This window comes from Ursus americanus, chromosome X, assembly GCF_024610735.1.
Source record: "Ursus americanus isolate L20-20 chromosome X, mUrsAme1.1.p, whole genome shotgun sequence".
Lineage (NCBI taxonomy): Eukaryota > Metazoa > Chordata > Mammalia > Carnivora > Ursidae > Ursus > Ursus americanus.
Window position 1 is genome coordinate 33,376,551 of NC_142164.1, and position 18,955 is coordinate 33,395,505.

Sequence of the window (18,955 nt, forward strand, 5' to 3'; positions counted from 1 at the left end):
ACAAAAATAGGTAGCAGGCTGTTCTGTCCCACACAGTTTTTTTTGTTTGTTTTTTTGTTTTGTTTTTTTTTTTGTTTTTGTGGTTTTATTTTTTTTTTGTATTCTGTAAACAGTCTTTTTTTTTTTTTTAACTCACAGTCCATTAAATTCTTTCCCTCTCTTCTTATAGCAAACTTGTAACATATATCCTTTAACAGAAGGAATTCAAGCAAACAAACCAGTCTCTCGCCTTTTCTCTCTCTCTGTTTCAGTCCCCCTTCTTATTTTGATTTATTTTTTGAATTGCCATATACGGCTAGTTACCACTGTTGTCTGACAGTAACATATCCTGAATGAGGGCTTTGATGGAGGTTTTACCTACCAAATGGGTGAAAAATATTTGCTCTATCACTGAGGAGGAGACTGCGCGGAGGGAAGGGAGGCGAAGCAAAAGCTTTCCAAATCGCATTGGTTGGGTGGAGTACTGTCTCCTAACGTATTGCTCCAAAGCACACTGGGACCTTTCCTGAAAGCTTTCCACATTGACTACATTAGAGAGACCAACGGCATCTGAAGTGAACAGGGCAATGGCTTTGAGGCAGCTGTATTCGGAGGGGTCGACGTGCAGAGCTTTGAACTTCCCCATTTGCTCTTGGAAAATCTGTAGGTGGTCCATAAAGATGGCCACCTCGTTGGAGGATGCTGGTGACATGTGTAAGCTGGTGGCAGCCAGGAACGGGATGACATGGAGGGGCATGGAGCACTGTGCCCAGTTGAGCATGAACAGGTCACACCAGGTGAGGCGAAGCAGAGCCACTTGGTCATTGATGGGCAGGTCAGGGAAGAAGGGGATGTTCCGGGCCCATTCAACGGCGCCGAAGAGCACCCGGGCAGCCTGTTCGCCAACCTTCTCGAGGGTCAAGAGTTCGTTGGGCTGCATGCGCTGGCTGCCTGACCCGAACAGGGTATAGGGCTCGGCGCCGAGCAGCAGAGAAACATATCCAGACAGGTTAGAGTGCAAGTTGAGGGATTCCCCGTTGCTCAGCACTAACTGCCCATGGGTTGGCTGGGCGGGCGGTATCCTGTTCTTGTACACTGCTGCTCTTTTCATACCCACGTCGATGCACTTTTTGAAGCGGCAGTACTGACAGTGTTTGCGGTGGTGCAGGTCAATGCGGCAGTCTTGGTTGGCATGACATTTGAAGTTCAGGCTCTTCCCCAGACTGCGCTTGAAGAAGCTCTTGCAGCCCTCGCACGTGAACTGGCCGTAGTGCTTGCCGCTTGACTTGTCTCCGCACACCACGCAATTGATGTGCTGCTGTTGCTGCTGCGGCGGCGGCAGCGGCAGCTGTGGTGGCGGCTGCGCCTGAGGAGGCGGCTGCGCCTGAGGAGGCGGCTGTGGTGGCTGCGGCGGCGTCTGTGGCTGCGGTGGCTGTGGCGGCGTCTGTGCCTGCGGTGGCTGTGGCGGTGGCTGCGGCTGCGGCTGTGGTTGCGGGGACTGCTGTTGCTTGTCACCACTGGAGCCACTAAGGCTGCCCTGGCCGACAGCCGCCATTTCTGCCAGCGTGCTGACTGGGCCCCGTTGGCGGGGCGTCTGTGGCAGGTACTGGGCACTGGGCGGCGGGCCTGGCTCGGGCAGTACCTGGAAGACCTGGCTGTCCTGAAAGCTGGGCATCTCATCCTGGGGGTCGCTCCTGGTGTTGACTACCGTTTCCATATCTGTGGGGGCCGGCGTCGGCATTTCCTGCTCCCCTGGCTGTGGACGACGGTGGCTCCTGATCTCTGGCTCCGTCGCACTTCCTTTCGTGTGTGTCTGTGCGACAGGATGTAGGAGGGCGCCCCCGGGTGGCTCGGGGGCTGGTTGGTTGAGGTTGGTTAGTTTCTCCTTTTTTGTTTCTTTTTTGCAAAGTTTTATCAACTGCTTGTCTGAACCAGTGTATTTGTTTTATTTGTTTCCCTCCGATCGGCATTGTTGGTTTGGGGGGCTTCCTACCACGAAGGGAGGGGTAGGTGCCAGGGGTGAGGGAGTGGAGCCGAATATGGAGAGAGAGGGAGGGTAGGGAGAACTGCAAGTGGATTGTCTGGCTCAGAGACAGAAATAGGAGGCAAAAAAAAAAAAAAAAAAATCTCCAGAGATCTCACTTGCTTTCACTTTCTCCCTCCCTCTCTGGTTCACTCTTCCAGAAAAAGATTCTTATGGGTTTTTAAATTTGGGAACACTCTGTTGCCCAGAAATGGGTGACTAGTACAAATGCATGCCAAAGACATCTTGGCCGATGTCGACAGTTGTAATTGCTTTCATCATTTCCATTCCCTGAAATAATCAGACTGTTTTGTTTTTGTTGTTTTTGTTTTGTTTTGTTGTTTTTTTGTTGTTTTTTTTGCCACAGTCACTTAATAAAATGAAAACGATATTAAAAAAGTAACCAAGGCTCTTTAGCAATGATGGCTTTTAGAGGAAAAGAGCAGAGGAAACTTTTTTCACCAATAAAAGACAGTATAGAAAGTCATTTTGAGTGAGAAAACTAGGGAGAAATAGGATGCTACACTGTGTAAGGTGATTTCAGACCAACTAGGTTCAGAACTTAAGAGAACTGTGAGGTTGAACCATATGAATTTGCTAGTATTCAATTCTTTTGCCTTACAAAAAGGTCAATTTCATGTAATTTAACCTAGTGTCATCCATTTCCTATAGAACAAATTTATGAGAAGAAGTGCCATATAATACCTAAAGACTTTAGGGTTTGGTGGCTTGGAGGCAAATCTCACTTCTGTCACTTAAAATATGTGTGATTTTGGGTAAACCATTGTATCTTTCTGTGCCTTAGCTTTCTTATCTGTATGATATTGGATTTTATTACTAAAGGCAGCAATTTCAGTATCCATTTTACTGTTTCTTTTATAATTTAATTGCTTCCAGTTTGGGGTAATTACAAGCAATACTGCTACAAATTATTCTTTTACACATATGCCGGTGCTTAATTGTAAGCCATTCTCTGGATGTATACTCAACACTGAAAGTTCTGGATTATAGGGCACACACTTTTCTAATATTGCTATATAATGCTGTATTATTTTTCAATAGTTGTATCAGTTTACATTCATTCCCACCACAGTGTATGAGTTTCTGTTGTTCCACATGTTTGCCAACGCAAGTATTATCACACTTTAATTTCTGATGATCTAGTGACTATTTATTGGTATTTAGCTGTTGTTTTAATTTCCGATTACTAATAAGTTTGAACACTGCGTATGTAAAGGTACTCAAACTCATTTGGATTTCTTTTGTGAAGTACTTCTTCAATTTTATCTTTTTGTCAATTGCATTGTTTGCACTGTTTTTTTAATTGATGCATTGGGCACTATATTCCAAGACTCTTCTCAAGAAATTTATAGCTTCAACTTTTCTGACCACTGCAAATCACTGTGTGTTCTGGCTTGTGGTTCAAAATGATCAAAAACAGTTTCCCTCTCCAAGGCAGCTCCAAGGCACTTTTCCTTACAAACCATAGGGGTGAGAGTGTGGTTCAGATTTATTTCTGGTTTACTCTCCCATCAGGGTTTACAGTTCTGTAGGCTGCCAACTTAAATTGAGGACGATCTGTTTGTGTTCCTGTCTGCATACTTTCAAACTCCCCTATTTAGCCAGTATCTGTAGGGCAAAAGGTGCTTCAATACTGACCCTATATCTGGGTTCCAACCTTGACTAGAATTTTGCCTTCATAATTCCTTACTATCTTGTCAGTTCTTTGATATGTGTACACACACACATACACACACACACACACACACACACACACACACACACACACATCGATTATGCTTTTTTGGTGGTGTTGTTCCAAAAAGCCTCATCTGTCATATTTCAGAAAACAGAACTCATTGCTGAGTAAACCTATAAAATTCTGTCCTGTACCTCATGCCTCCAATTCCCTTACAAAAAGTTGACATCTAACAAAGGGAAACCAGGCTTAGAACTAGAGAGATTTTCATTAAAGTGTAGAGTTATTTGAAATACCTGCTAGCCTTTGGCTCTAACCATTCCCCCAGTGGCCTTCCAGAGTAGTCGTAATGTGAATCTGAATGAGCTCAGGGCCCCACTGTCCATGAGCAGCCGTTATCCTGCTTGAGTTTAAAAGATTCTTACTTAGGATAAGAAGCTATATTAGGGATTTTATGTGTAAAACATCAATCCTGTTAACAGGTGCTTAACCTGCTTCCAATCTACAGGGCACAGAAGAAAAAATATTCTATGGTTCTAATGAGTGTAGGGAAGGGAGGAAAAAGACTTGTTTTAGTATCTGCTCTCTGCTCTGTGTATATCCACTTTGGAATTTAGTTTCCCTTCTGAAAACTCAAGAAAATTACCTGTTTTCTCTACTTTACAAGGTTCTTCGAGGATAAATTGAAACACTGTGTATGATTGAGTTAAATATTTAAGATATCAACTACAGTCTTTGACCCAAAATAACACACCTTTACTATATGTTTCCTCTGTCCTTGTAAGTTATCCACTGAACTGAACTGGATTCAGGTCTAGGCACCCTTTATTACCTTAAAGCCCTATGCAGACAACTGAAAAATGAGGCTGCAACAAGAGGCAATTTGATCTTTTGCCAAATGTCTTCTGAAACGGAATCCCAGGGAGGTTGGTCTGTCCATCACTGAGGATGTAAGATTTATACACAAAACTTTTACTATTCTCTTTTCTCATTTGGCCCTATATATATTTTATTCTCTGTTTCTTTTTTTATGCAAAGTCCAAAAAGATAGTAAAGAAAGAGAATCAGGATGAGAACTGGAGTATTTTCCTGGAGCTTAAAGTTTTCCATCTCTGACCTGGGATAGCAAAGATTCCTTTCTACACAGCACACTTCTCCATCTAGGTCCCAAAGTGCCAGTTACTACCTCTCATATAGGACACTTCATCTAGGTAGCTCTGTTTTCGTAATGACAGACACAAACTTTTTTAAAGCATGGAAATGGCAACAAAAGTATATATATGGCATATTGGGGCGCCTGAGTGGTGCAGTAGTTAAGCGTCTGCCTTTGGCTCAGGGCGTGATCCCAGAGTTCTGGGATCAAGCCCCACATCAGGCTCCTCCACTGGGAACCTGCTTCTTCCTCTCCCACTCCCCCTGATTGTGTTCCCTCTCTCGCTGGCTGTCTCTCTCTGTCAAATAAATAAATAAAATCTTTTTTAAAAAGTATATATATGGCATATAAAAACACTAATCAAATATTATTCACAAGGCTAGAAGCTATTTGTAAGTTGACTTATGAGATATTGTATTCTTTTTTTTCCTGTTCTTTGATCTCATTTTACTAAACTCTCCTTCATTTGGGACACATTGTCAGAAGTTTCTGACATGTGAACTTAAATATAATTTTCCTGATCACTTTTATTTAGGGCTTTCAAAATAACATTCTACTGAAATAAGTTCCTTTTTTAAAAATTATGTTATGTTAGTCACCATACAGTACATGATTAGTTTTTGATGTAGTGTTCCATGGGTCATTGTTTGGGTATTAAGGAGGGTACGTATTGCATGAAATAAATTCCTAAGAGTAATTTTATTAATAATATTAAGATATCCCACACATACTAAGTGCCAGATATTCTTTACACATGACCTCAAACCCTCAATGCCACATCAGTTAGATATTTATTTCTGTTTTTTAGATGAATAAATTGTTATTTAGAAATAAAAAGTGATTTGCTCAAGGTGAGAAGATGGTAATGTAAAGATTTAAGTCCATGTTCATCTGATACCAAAGCCCACATTCTACAGCACTATAACACCTCAAAAAATATCACTGGGATTTAGTGGTATTTCATGCTTATTGACGTATGCATTGATAGATGGACTGACATGGCACCTCCAATACATTCCACTAGCATTATTAAAAAGCCTCTTTGGAAAAGGAGTGATACTAATTCTTACATCAACAGTACTACCCAGAAATGATGCAGTACGTTATTTGCTGCCAAACATTTGTTGTCACGTAAATATAGGCTTTATACATTTCTACATTTCATCTTATTTTCCTAAGGGATGTTACAAAACCATTATTTGTCCCAAGGATTTTAATTAGAAATAGATATCTCAGCTCTCCATTAGTTACCCTTAGTCAGAGTCACTGAATTTAGTCATTGCTGATTTTGAATTTCTCCAGAAATTATTCAAGGCTGATGCTGAAAATTAGTAATTTTACCTAGTGACAATAATTAGAAAATGTTGGACTAGTAACATTTAAATTATTCAAGTATTTTTTTAAAAGCGAGTAAGTTCCTTGGGGGCTAGGGCCCTGTTTATTCACCTCTATATTCCTAATGCCAAGTATGAGGCCTGATACAGAGTGAACTTTCAATAAATATTTGGTGACCTGAAATATTGATACATGATCCTAGACGGTGTCTTCCAAGGCCATTTCCCCTTAGACCTTATGAACTATTCAGAATGAGGCATGTTTTAAGACGTGAACATAAAGTTAACTGGACTAGAAGTAAATGAAATATGAATGCTGAGAAGGGCAATCAAGAAAATTTTCAGAAAAAATATGGAGATAATTTAACTTTATAGTACCTAATCTTTCGTTTTTTAAAGATTTATTTTTATTTATTTGACAGAGAGAGAGCTGGAGAGCACCAGTACGGGGAGTGGCAGAGGCAGAGGGAGAAACAGGCTTCTGGCTGAGCAAAGAGGCCAATGCGGGGCTTGAACCCAGGACCCTAGGATCATGACTTGAGTCGAAGGCAGTCGCTTAACCAACTGAGCCACCCAGGTACCCCAATATAGTGCCTGATCTTAACACTTTTTAATTATAGGGACTAGCAGAAGCCCTTGTAAGGGCAGTTGTACATGTATGCTCATTTTATTCACGGTCATTTTATTTATGTTTTAATGCCATTTTTAACATGGCAGATAGTAATTGAGGTAAAATTTTTATCAATATCTTAGTAAGTTTTTATCATAACGTCTTTGCCATCATGTTCTGCTTCATAGTATTTGTCATGACATTTTAAAATATATCTATTTGTCCTCCACAAGTATTAGATAGAAATGTGATAAAAATATATCTCTCAAAGTTACAGAGATAGAAGCTGTTGTATTTTTATTAAACTATTAGTAAAAGGATGCAATCCTGAAAGTATATGTATAATTAAACTGAGTTTCTCTATTTTTCCTCAAAGTTGAGTTGCCTTTGAGTATATTGAGAAAGTATGGGGGTGCCTGGGTGGCACAGCGGTTGAGCGTCTGCCTTCGGCTCAGGGTGTGATGCCGGCATTATGGGATCAAGCCCCACATCAGGCTCCTCCGCTGGGAGCCTGCTTCTCCCTCTCCCACTCCCCCTGCTTGTGTTCCCTCTCTTGCTGGCTGTCTCTATCTCTGTCGAATAAATAAATAAAATCTTAAAAAAAAAAGAAAGTATGAAAAGGACTATTTATGAAGCAATTTAGTAGCTGGGAAAATGCTATCTGCTTTATGATAGTCATTTAAATGCTGCCATTGTGAACCCTTTTCTTACCAGCTGATCATGGAGACGTGTCCCTCTACTGAACTTCTGAACTATGTATTGTGTTCAATACATTATTGCATCATTAGCACATAACCCCACATTGTTCATTATCTCTTTATACAAATTTCTGCTTCCCACCAACACATACAAACACACATGTGTACATATAATTATATTATAAACTCTTGTAGGCAGAGATTGGGATTAACACATTTGTATATCCCACTGTGTTTTGTCTTTTCAGTGCTGAAAAAGAGCAGATAATCAATGTGTTTTATATTCATTGTGGTTTGGCACCTGAGTTATAATAGTTTAATTATGACCTTTGTTTTCTTTGATCATTGTTAGAACTCTCCATCCTGGTGGCTAACTGGTTGTTGCTGGGCCCATAAGAGCTTATTTTATTTTATTTTTTTTAAGATTTTACTTATTTATGTGGCAGAGAGACAGCCAGCGAGAGAGGGAACACAAGCAGGGGGAGTGGGAGAGGAAGAAGCAGGCTCATAGCAGAGGAGCCTGATGTGGGGCTCGATCCCAGAACGCCGGGATCACGCCCTGAGCCGAAGGCAGACGCTTAATGACTGCGCTACCCAGGTGCCCCCCATAAGAGCTTCTTAAAGTGTTAGAGATAGAGGAATTTGAGCCCAGGGTTAAGTGGGATGCAGCAGCTTCTGGATAAAATAAAGGCTTTAATTTCATTTAGATATATATTTTAGAAGGGATACAGAAATCAAATATGATAGCTATAAAATTAAATGTACAAAGTGAAAAACATTTGGGCAATTATTTGATTTACTTAGTCAGTTAATAAAGGAAAATGTTTAATTCCAGTCCCTGGATGAATTCTGTGGTTTCAGTTATCTGATTTGGCTAAAAAACACACGTGAATATGTAATTGCAATTTTTGGAATGCACCTATAATATTCAGCATAAGTGATCTCTGAAAGATCAGATTAGTATCCCAAGAGCACATTGACAAACATAACCTTTGTTGTTGAAAAGGCTATGATTCTATGATAACTACAAAATTGTCTCCATTTTGAGATAATTTAAGTGCCCGTGCGCCAATTTGACAAAGACTACACCAGGATTTAACTTTTAGAAATTATACATGGCTATTTTCAATCACACTACACAATTTTGCTTCAACTCCCTCATAGCTTTTTTTGTTGTTGTTGTGGTAGTTTCACTTATGAAACTGTCTCTTATTACAAAAAACAAGTAAAACCTGTTACAGTGATCCTGCTTTATTTTGAAGTTTGAGTGGGAAGAAAGGGTAATATTTATTTCTTGTTAATATAGTCTATATCTGTCTTTAATTTTGGTTTAGAGGCTTTCCATAAAACAAGTTATGATGGGAGAGGGAAAAAGGAAGTTCTTGGATACCTGATTTTCAGAGTAAGGAAAACAAAAAGGGTAGGCTCAGTCATTGAAGACAATCTCTGTTTATTGCACATATCTACCTAAGAAAGGCCTTAGAATAATCCCGTTTTTGAGATAAAAGCAATTTTAGAGAATCTAAGACAATCTTCTCATTCTACAAATCAGGGAAAGGAGGCTCAAAGCTAAGTGGCTTCATCTAGATTACACAGTTAGTGGCAAACATGAAAATAGAAACCAGGGGGGCGCTTGGGAGGCTCAGTCGTTAAGCATCTGCCTTTGGCTCCATATGAAGCTCCATCCCCACAGCACTGTCTTTAGAGTAGTTTTCTTGAAATACCCTATTCCCAGAGCATTGTGGCTATTTGACATGACTCTGAGTTCAGGTCCTCAGAAGAAGTCTTATTCATAGGGTATTACTGAAACAATAGCAGTAAGTTAGACTCAGTAACACTGCAATTTCTTAAGGCTATGAATTCATTGGAACAACAAAACCTGGTTAAAAATTTAGAAGGAATACCTCGGTAATAGGAATAAGACCAATATAAGGGATTTTAAAAACCTCCAGCATATTCCGGGAAATCTAAAAAGCTGCACATATGCATGCCCCTGCACATGCCTAAAAAAGCCCAGAGAGGACCCCAATAATTCAACTCTTGCTGTCCTTGCTGCCCTGCTCAAATAAGAAGTAAAAGCTAAGACCAACATGTAAACTCTCCCAAATCTGAAGATGCAACCTCACACAAAAATCAAAGGTGGAACAATACCTGGCTTAAAGCAGTTAATGAAATATTTTAACCAATTGTTGGCTAATTACAAACTATGCTGATCCAGGGGTAACTTCTAAGAAGCGAGGCTTAAAAATAAAAACAAGAATCAAAGGAAAAAGCTACCAGAGGAAATAGCAGCTACACATGGCAGAAATACAGAATCTACAGAATTAATTTAGGAAAGTCATTAAGGGGTGCTTGGGTGGCGCAGTCGTTAAGTGTCTGCCTTTGGCCTAGGGCGTGATCCCGGCGTTCTGGGATCGAGCCCCACATCAGGCTCTTCCGCTATGAGCCTGCTTCTTCCTCTCCCACTCCCCCTGCCTGTGTTCCCTCTCTCGCTGGCTGTCTCTCTCTCTCTCAAATGAATAAATAAAATCTTTAAAAAAAAAAAAAAGGAAAGTCACTAAAGCAAGCAGGAGTAAGGAAAAAAAACCCCACCAAACGTCAACAACAAACAGTGAGAGTAGAGGGATCTGACTCTGAAGGTGTTACAATCTATTATTTAAAATGTCCAGTTTTCAACAAGAAAAATACAAGATACAAAGAAACAGGAAATTATGGCCCATAGACAGAGCTAAAAGTCACTTTCTCGTGTCCTGGAGGAGGCTCAGATGTTTGATTGATTAGACAGAGTTTAAATCAGCTATGAAAATATGTTTAAAGAAGTAAAGGAGACTATATTTCAGGAACTAGAGGAAACTATGATAATATTTCACTGAATAGGTAAAATCAATTAAGAGATAAAAATTCATCCAAAATTAAAAAGTAAAAACAAATAGAAATTCCAGAGTTGAAAAATACAATAATTGAAATGATAAATCCATTAGATGGGCTTAACAGAGGAATTCTGCAGGCAGAATCAGAATCAATGAACCTGAAGATAGGTCAAAAGAGATTATCTAGTCTGAAGAACAGAAAGAAAAAAAATAAAGAAAAATGAACAGAGTCTGTGGAACACTATCAAATATATGCATAACTTGAGTCCTTAAAAGAGAGGAGAAAGAAAAAGAGGCAGAAAAAGTTTGAAGAAACAATGGCTGAAATTTTTCCAAATTTGATTCCCAAGTTTGATGGGAAACATTAATTTTGACCTAAAAAGCTCAAGGAACACCAATTAGGATACATTTTGTGAAGGATTACAAGACACTTCGTAGTCAAACAGTTGAAAGACAAGAAGCAAATTATGAATGTAGCATGAGATAAATAACTTGACACATATGGGATGACTCAAAAAAGTTTAATAGCTGACTTCTCATCAGAAACCACAAAGGCCAAAAGGCATTGGGATGACATGTGTAATTCAAAGACAGTCAACAGAGAATTCTATATTCGGTAAAACTGTCCTTCAAATATGAAAAAGAGGTAAAGACGTTTGTAGATAAACAAAAACAGAACTCGTCATCAGCATACTTGACCTACAATAACTACTAAAGGGAATCCTTCAGCTAAAATGAAAGGCTAAATGGTAACTTGAATCTGTATGTATTAAAACACTTAAATGGTTTAAAAGACAACTACAGAAACAATAATGCAAAACTATTTTGATATGTTATAATGTAGAAAGATGTAATTTGCATGACAATAATAGCACAAAGGAGGGGGAAGGAAGGAAGGAAATTACACTGGAGCAAAATTTCTATACACTTGAAATTTAATATAAATCTTGATAATATTTTTAAAGATTTTATTTATTTGAGAGAGAGAGAGAGAGAGAGCTAGAGAGAGAGCACAAGTGGGGGAGAGGGAGAAGCAAGCTTCCCGCCAAGCAGGGAGCTGGATGAGGATCTCGATCCCAGGACCTGGGATCATTATCTGAGCCCAAGGCAGATGCTTAACGGACTGAGCCACCCAGGAGTGCCATAAATCTTGATTATTTTAAGTTAAGGTGCACATTATAGGGAGTGACTGCTAACATGTATGGGGTTTTTTGGGGGGTGATGAAAATATTCTGGAATTAGATAATGATGATTGCTTGACTTCATGAATATACTAAAAACCACCATATTTTATACTTAAAAGGGGTGAATTTTATGGTCTATAAAATGTATTTTAATTTTTAAAAAAGAATGAAAATAAAAAGATGTATATTGTAAGCCCCAGAGCCACCACTAAAAAAGTTCCTAAAAACAGTAAAAAAATCAACAAAGAGGGTTGCCTGGGTGGCTCAGTCAGTTAAGTGTCTGCCTTCAGCTCAGTTCATGTTCCCAGGGTCCTGGGTTCAAGTCCTGCATTGGGCTTCTCCCTCTGCCTGCTGCTTCCCCTGCTTGTGCTCACTTTCTACTCTCTCTGACAAATAAATTAATTGATTAATTTAAAAAAATTTAAAGATAAAAAAATCAAAAAAGGACTTTAAATGGTACAGTAGAAAATATCTCTATCATCTCTAGTTGACAAAGGTAAAAAATTATTAAGAGCTTTCTGTGAGTAGCAGTAGTTGGTCTTTCAAAATTCAGAAATATATTGTGATGGTGGTAGGAAATTGTGCAGAAAAACAGTGACTTTGAATTTGTTTCCAAATATGTCATTCTTTATGAGGTATATATGAGGGGGTTGGGTCCTTCTTTAAGGAAAAAAATGTTTAAACCTCTTGTATAATTTTTACTTTTTAGTATATTTTTTCAAGCCAACACATACGCATTGTTTTTTCCTGCCAGATTTGTTAAGTAGGGATAATAACACCTGTAATGAAGGATTGTTCTAAGGTTTTGATGAACGATATAAGTAGAAATACTAAATTAGAGAAACTGCTATTGTTTGTGTGACACAGCAAAGTGGACAGGAAAGAGTATATAGGATTTGAGGTTAGATCCATCCTTCCTCCCTGTACAACCTGAACTTAGGTTTCCTTATCTGTGTAAGTAAATAATAGCACCCACCTTATGTCATTTTATTAGATTAAGTCCTAAGATTTGAATAACGTGTTTGGTGTATAGCTGGTTCCAAATATATATCATAGCTATCACTATAATCAGTCTTATTTTTGTTATTGTTATTGTTTTATAGCATGTAGTCATTTCTGTAAGCCCATGATTCTGACCTAATAGTCATGAATTAAAAAAGTCAATAGGTAAGAAGTAAGGTAAGCCGAGATTTACCTTTGTTGTCTTACTATTTTTCCTCTCTGTACTTTTATTCTTCCTATTAACTATCACCTTTGTGTACTGTGAAATTGTCTTTTTTTCCCAAGTAATCCTAACACGTTTGAAAAAAAAAGGCAAGACATGAGGGAGGGCTCCAAGTGTTATATAATGGCATGTGCAGTATCTTTTGAGATTCTTTGTTTAAAAATTTTTTTAAAGATTTTATTTATTTATTTGAGAGAGAGAGAGAGAGAGAGAGAGAGCATGCAAGGGGAGAGGGTCAGAGGGAGCTGGGAGCCCAATACAGGTCTTAATCCCAGGACTTCAGGATCATGACCTGCGCCGAAGGCAGTCGCTTACCCAACTGAACCACCCAGGGGCCCCTGAGATTCTTTGTTTATTTCACAGTAAAAACTAGGCAGATCTTAATCACATTGTCACACTATTTTACATCAGAATTAAGTACAGTCTTAGATTTCCTCACCACATTTTCCCTCTTTCATTTGGTTGTTTATATAACTAATTTAATTAGATTTTCTTAAAATGAAACTTTTAGGTGAATGAGCCACAGTAAAAGTTAATTCAGTAATTTGTCATAGTCTTGCATGCTTAAAAAGTTACTTACGAAATGGTGGTCTTCAAAAATTGTTTTTATATTTTTAAATAAAATAAATTTGGGGGAAGTAGTCATTTAACTTTCCCACTCTACTTAAACTACATGACATTTACCTTACTTCAGTATAATTAAACCAAGAAAAAGATATATATTATATTATAATATTAAAATCAAGAAAATACTTCCAGAACATTTGTTTTAGTAGAGGTGAAAGTAGACGGTTTTAATTTTCTTATGCATATCTATTTAATTGTGGCCAGAGGTTTGGTTCAATGCAATACTAAAAATATCTTAAAATTGTATTGAGACTTAAAGTCTACTAAATATTTTCAATTTCAGTCTTTAATATTTACGAATACCTATAAAGTAGATGCTAAGTGGGATAATGTAGGTTAAAATACTTATCATGATAGGTACACAGTAAAAGCTAGTCATTCATAAAGGAGACTCTAATTCTGAGGGCTATCATTTGATTTTCCCAAAGTCACAATATTAGTATGGCATTATTTAAGAGTCATTTGATTAAAAACATCTAGCCAAAACACAGTATTTTTTAGTCAGAATTGGAGCTAAGGACATGAAAATACAAAATTCAAATATGTATATGATTAACATTAATATTTAGCTTTAATATAGTTTTTCTATGAAACAATTTTCTTTTTATTGTTACTTAGCTAAGCAAAAGATCACGTTTAGTGGAAATAGTTTGCTATCGTTATTTCTTACTCCAGTTGCCCTTTTAGAGAACACGAGGGTTGATTACAATGGTTTATATGTCCCACCCACTGGTGAAACTCATGTATATACAGAGATTGGAATCAGGTTTTTGAGGAAATGAAAATGAGACTTCAGTCTCCCCCATCAGGAGAAATACTTCAAAGAACATATGGAAGGTACTTTTCATTATCTCTATTCTGAATGTTTTCCATGTAAAATTAAATACATTGAAAGTCAGCTTTAGCTATTAGTTTAATAGCACGTTTAGCTTCCTCCTCTGTACTTGTTCCTAAAATAGGAAACCCAGAAAAGTTCTTTCTCCCTATGAATATGAAGGAGATATTAAACCGAGAATGTATGAGATGGAGTTGAAGTAAAATAGAAAAATAAGTAAGTGCTTAGTAAATATTAAATGCCTTTCTTTTAGCTCCCCCTCAAGGTTTTTTTCTACATAATTTTGAGGAGAAAATACTGTATGTTTTTTATTGGCTAGTGTAATTCTTTCAGGTTCTAAAAATGATCTTGGTCTAGAATAAGAAAAGCTTTTGCTCTACAGAAGATGGTCTGACCGTTATCCTATGTGTACTCTAAGTACTAATTCAGAATACTTTCTTTTTTGCTTCATTCTGAATAGGGTTAAAATCCACAGATGCTGTGATCCCACAAATACATAGAAAGTAGAAATAAAGAATCTACAACAGCTGGCTACTTTGTAATTGTATACACTTCCATAAAGACCCTCAAATAGCTCTTAACAGGTAATTCAGTTCTAAAAATAGAGATAAACAAGTAATTAAAATTCTATCTCCACGACCTATTTTATTAACTATTTCTCAGTGAGAAAATCCACAGTGTAAAAAAAAATCTCATTCAACCTTGGTTGTCTTGATATTCTTCTTTTAAAAAGAAACAATGTCCTTAGTCATGGAAAAAATCCACAAAGTGTGTTTTGGGGACTTAGTGTTATGTGAACAATGTGCAAGCACCTTGTCTGTGCTATATTTTGAATGCGGAACAATTAGAGTGCAAAGATTTTAGATTTTTGATCTTTTATTTGAAACACAAAACAAATTTTAGCACTCACCGAATATGGAAAGTTGACTAAGGAGGAAAAGAAAAAAAACCAACTTTTAACAATTATTCCAAAAACCCAGATACTACACAGTTCAAGCATTGTGTTGGAAGTATATAGAGATAAATGAGAACAATTAAGATTCATAGTTGTAAGAGATTCTATTTAGCATATGAAAGGCAGCTTTCAAAATTGAATTACTGCCCTTTGAGATAAAGGCTAAGTAGGCTATTCTCCGTCATCTCATAATGTTTAAGAGTGAGGGTTATAGATACATAGTCCATTCATTCTAAGCAAATTTTCTTATATGTTCACTTAGATGGCAATAAGAGATAAAATGTCTTCTGAGTTATTAAAATAATATCTAATTAATTAGTAGGTTTTTCATCCAGGGTCTCTTAGTGGGACTGATCAAATTGATTATCACAATCATAGGCACATAAAAGCGTGTGTGAGATGTAACCCTGTTGCATGAAATAGCAATTCTTCTTTTCATCTCCCTATCATTCACAGGAGCGCTGTACTTCTACCTCCATAATGATAATTTCAGACTCCAAGTAAGTAACTTGTTCAGTGACATCAGTTGGAAACTTAATTATAGAATCTTAAAACAGAAGAAAACCTAGAAAATATCTAGTTCAACCTCCTACTCAAAGCAGAAATTCCTTGTATAACCTTCAGTAATGGAGTGGTTCCTCTCCTTGAAAGATAGAGCTTCTCATCAATAAAGACCATTTTATAGAACCCTAATCTGCTTCCTTCTTAATCTTTTACCATTTATCTGGCTCTCACCTTTTGAAGCTATATGAGCATGAAAATGTTTCTACTATTTGAAGATACATTCTGCCCCTCCCTCACTTCTCCTTAATTCTATTTTCTAATCACATGGCAGCAAAAGCATTGAAACGTGGGCTTTCGAACTATGTGTCTGAGAGGGCATTTAGAGTCTGAAATGCGCTGAAGTGAAATGATTTTGAGCTAAGCTATGGTTCTAAGAGAGTGTCTATTAGCTGGGACCATGTAGAATGTAGAGTAGCTATTAACTATTACTATCACTGTAGAGCTTGGAGAAATTACTCCTGGATCTACAAGAGATTATTTTTTTTACTTATGCTTCTTATGTCTTTAGAGCCATATCAAGGTAGGAAACATGAATCAGCATTTGGTTGAAGTCTTCAGGAACATAGCATGCTCCACATTTCCAGGGATCAGTGGCAGAAATACTAGTCTGAGTAGCTGGGGAAGTGGGGTCCTTCATATCAGCAATCGAAATGAAAACGGTATTAGTCTTATATAGCCCTAAAATCAGGTAAAATGGTATGCTTCAGTTTTCCTCATCTTTAAAGTGGAGGAAAAGTAAAATTCTACGTACATGTTGGTTATGAGTAGTAAATGAGGTAATAGACATAGAGTAAGAGCCGAAGGATCAGAGTATGCCACCCCAAAATGGGGCATTTTGGCATAAGAATTATTTTGAGCTGAAAGCAACTGAGAAACCGTAGATGCAGAAAAAGCTCTCTAAATTTCCCTTTTTTAAGGTCCCCCAACCCTGGTACCAAGAAGAGAATTACTCTTAATCACTGGAAACATACTTATCCCCAGGATTGCACAAAGTTAAATCTGCATAACAAGCCTTATTAAAAATAACCCTTATTGTCCATTAGTTTTCCCCATATATTTACCTTCCCACAATTTACCACCCCAAGAAGCTCAAAGCCCTTTTCTTTTGTCTTGTCACTTCTCTGTAATTTATTGCTCTTTGTTAAGATGGTTCATAAGCCTCAGGTCTAACCATTTCTTTGGGTCTTTACTTCTTTTCTATGAAGGTCTTCATATACATTAGTAATAAGCTCTCTTGTTAATCTGCCTTTTACCAATTTAATTTGCAGGACCCCAGTACTAAACTAAGAGGATGGAGGAAAGTTTATCCTCCCAGATAGTGCTCAATTAAAGCTAGCTATTATAATTATTATCATCCTCCTCCTTACCATCAGGACCTGGCGCCAAACAAGCATTCAGTTAGGTGTTAGTTGCTATTATTTAGACAGTGCTGGCTATATGCCTATAGTCAAAAGACTCTTACAAGTAGCATTGGAATGTCAACTGAAATTATATTTTGAATTTATTTTGTGAATTTATTAGAGAATTAAAGCCGTAATTAATCTGGAAAAGTTGTATATGTCTAAGGAAGAAAGAAGAAAAATAAAGTGCAAAGAATAACTAGAGATAGCAGAAGCTAGAGATACGAACAAGAACCAGAACTTCTGGATTCTTTAATATATGTCACTGTAATTTTCCGTAAATATACTGAGTGCCATTGTTCCTTTTTACACTCCGAATTGAAACTTACCTGGTAAAGAATTTTTTTACCACAGGGTAAAGAGCCTACAATAAGATGATTATGTGTATTTGAAGAGGAAAAGGAGATATTAGAATATATTTGAACAAAAAGGTAAAGATTCATAGGTCTAGATGTGAGGGGGCAGGAAATCCTCTGTATCTAACCTCATGAATTATTCATTTATTCATTAAAGAAATGCAAGATACAGAGGTAAATGCTATGTATACAAGTACACAAGACTGGCAAGGATATCTCTTAGCCTTTCAGAGGAAAGTTTTTGTGTGGATGCCTGAGAACAGGACTTAAGGCATCAGTAAATAAACTCTAAATCAGCCCTATAGAGTGTGTTAACCCTGGGGAGACAACAATAAGTTAAAAAAACTCCCCCCCCAAAAAACCCAAAACAAACAAAAAAACCAAGAAAGCTGTTTTACAGAGAGATTTTGTGAAGGGGGCAGGGACAAGGATTGTTTTTTCCATGTTTGGATAACAAAGCATTCCACAATTATGGAGGGATATTTTCCCAATTTTCGCAAGGAACACTGTGTACAATAAAGACGGAAGCAACTGCAGTACCATGTGGTATCTTGAGGGTTTGTATGTTTGGCAGCACCAGGTAACAGCACCCAAGACAGGTAAGCAGCATTCTCATGGTGGTGAAATGGCAGAGCATCAGCAGAGACCACAATGCCTGGTGGGAGATTGTGGATGCCCAACAGACATGGCGGTACTCAGCAGATGCCCAGCAAATGATGATGGATACCCAGTGGCAGATGATGGATGCCCAGTGGAGGATGATGAATGCTCAGTGGGAGATGATGGATGACCAGCAGATACAGTGAATGGTGGCAGGTAATGGTGGATACATACGTGCTTGATGAAAGGCCAGAACAGCTGCAGCAGCGCATGATGCAGATTGATTTATTCCTGATTACATGTGAGCAATTTCTAGGGACTTCTAGAAATACTTGGAGAGAAAGTGTGTATTTTTCTAGGGGACTGGAGTAACTTTGTAAGCTCATGGGGATAGCAAGCCAGAGACTTTAGGATATTGATGTCAAGATTGTCTCTCTTGTGCTCATAAACTGGGAGGCCTATCAAACTTCAGTGCTTTTAGGGACAGGTAGGCAATATGACTAAGACAGCTAGGTGTAAGAAAATGGGGAGTAACAGAAAACACAGCAAAGAGGGAACCTACACACTACTGAAAGGCATTCGTTTACAAAGTTTTAAAATCACTGGGTAGGCAAAAACAAAACTCACATGCAGGCAGAAGTTAGATAAAGGGCTGCCAGTTCATCAGCTCTGGTTTGGGTGAACACTGAGTATCAGTATCATAGAACTTAATATATCATTTATCTAGGAATGTGTATCACAGTTACACAAATAAGAAAATTGATTCATTTTGAGAATGAGCTCTGGGTATACAAATTTTGGAGCTATTTTATATACATCAGACTGTTTTGTTATTTGTTAACC

At 37.8% G+C, this 18,955-nt stretch overlaps 1 protein-coding gene and 1 pseudogene across 1 annotated transcript in view; both read right to left on the reverse strand.

The window, feature by feature from the left end:
* HTR2C (5-hydroxytryptamine receptor 2C) overlaps nt 1-18,955 on the reverse strand; it is a 147,026-nt gene that overhangs the window by 100,858 nt on the left and 27,213 nt on the right. The gene's annotated exons all lie outside the window — the stretch shown is intronic.
* Nucleotides 248-1,696, reverse strand: LOC123797204 (COUP transcription factor 2 pseudogene; annotated as a pseudogene).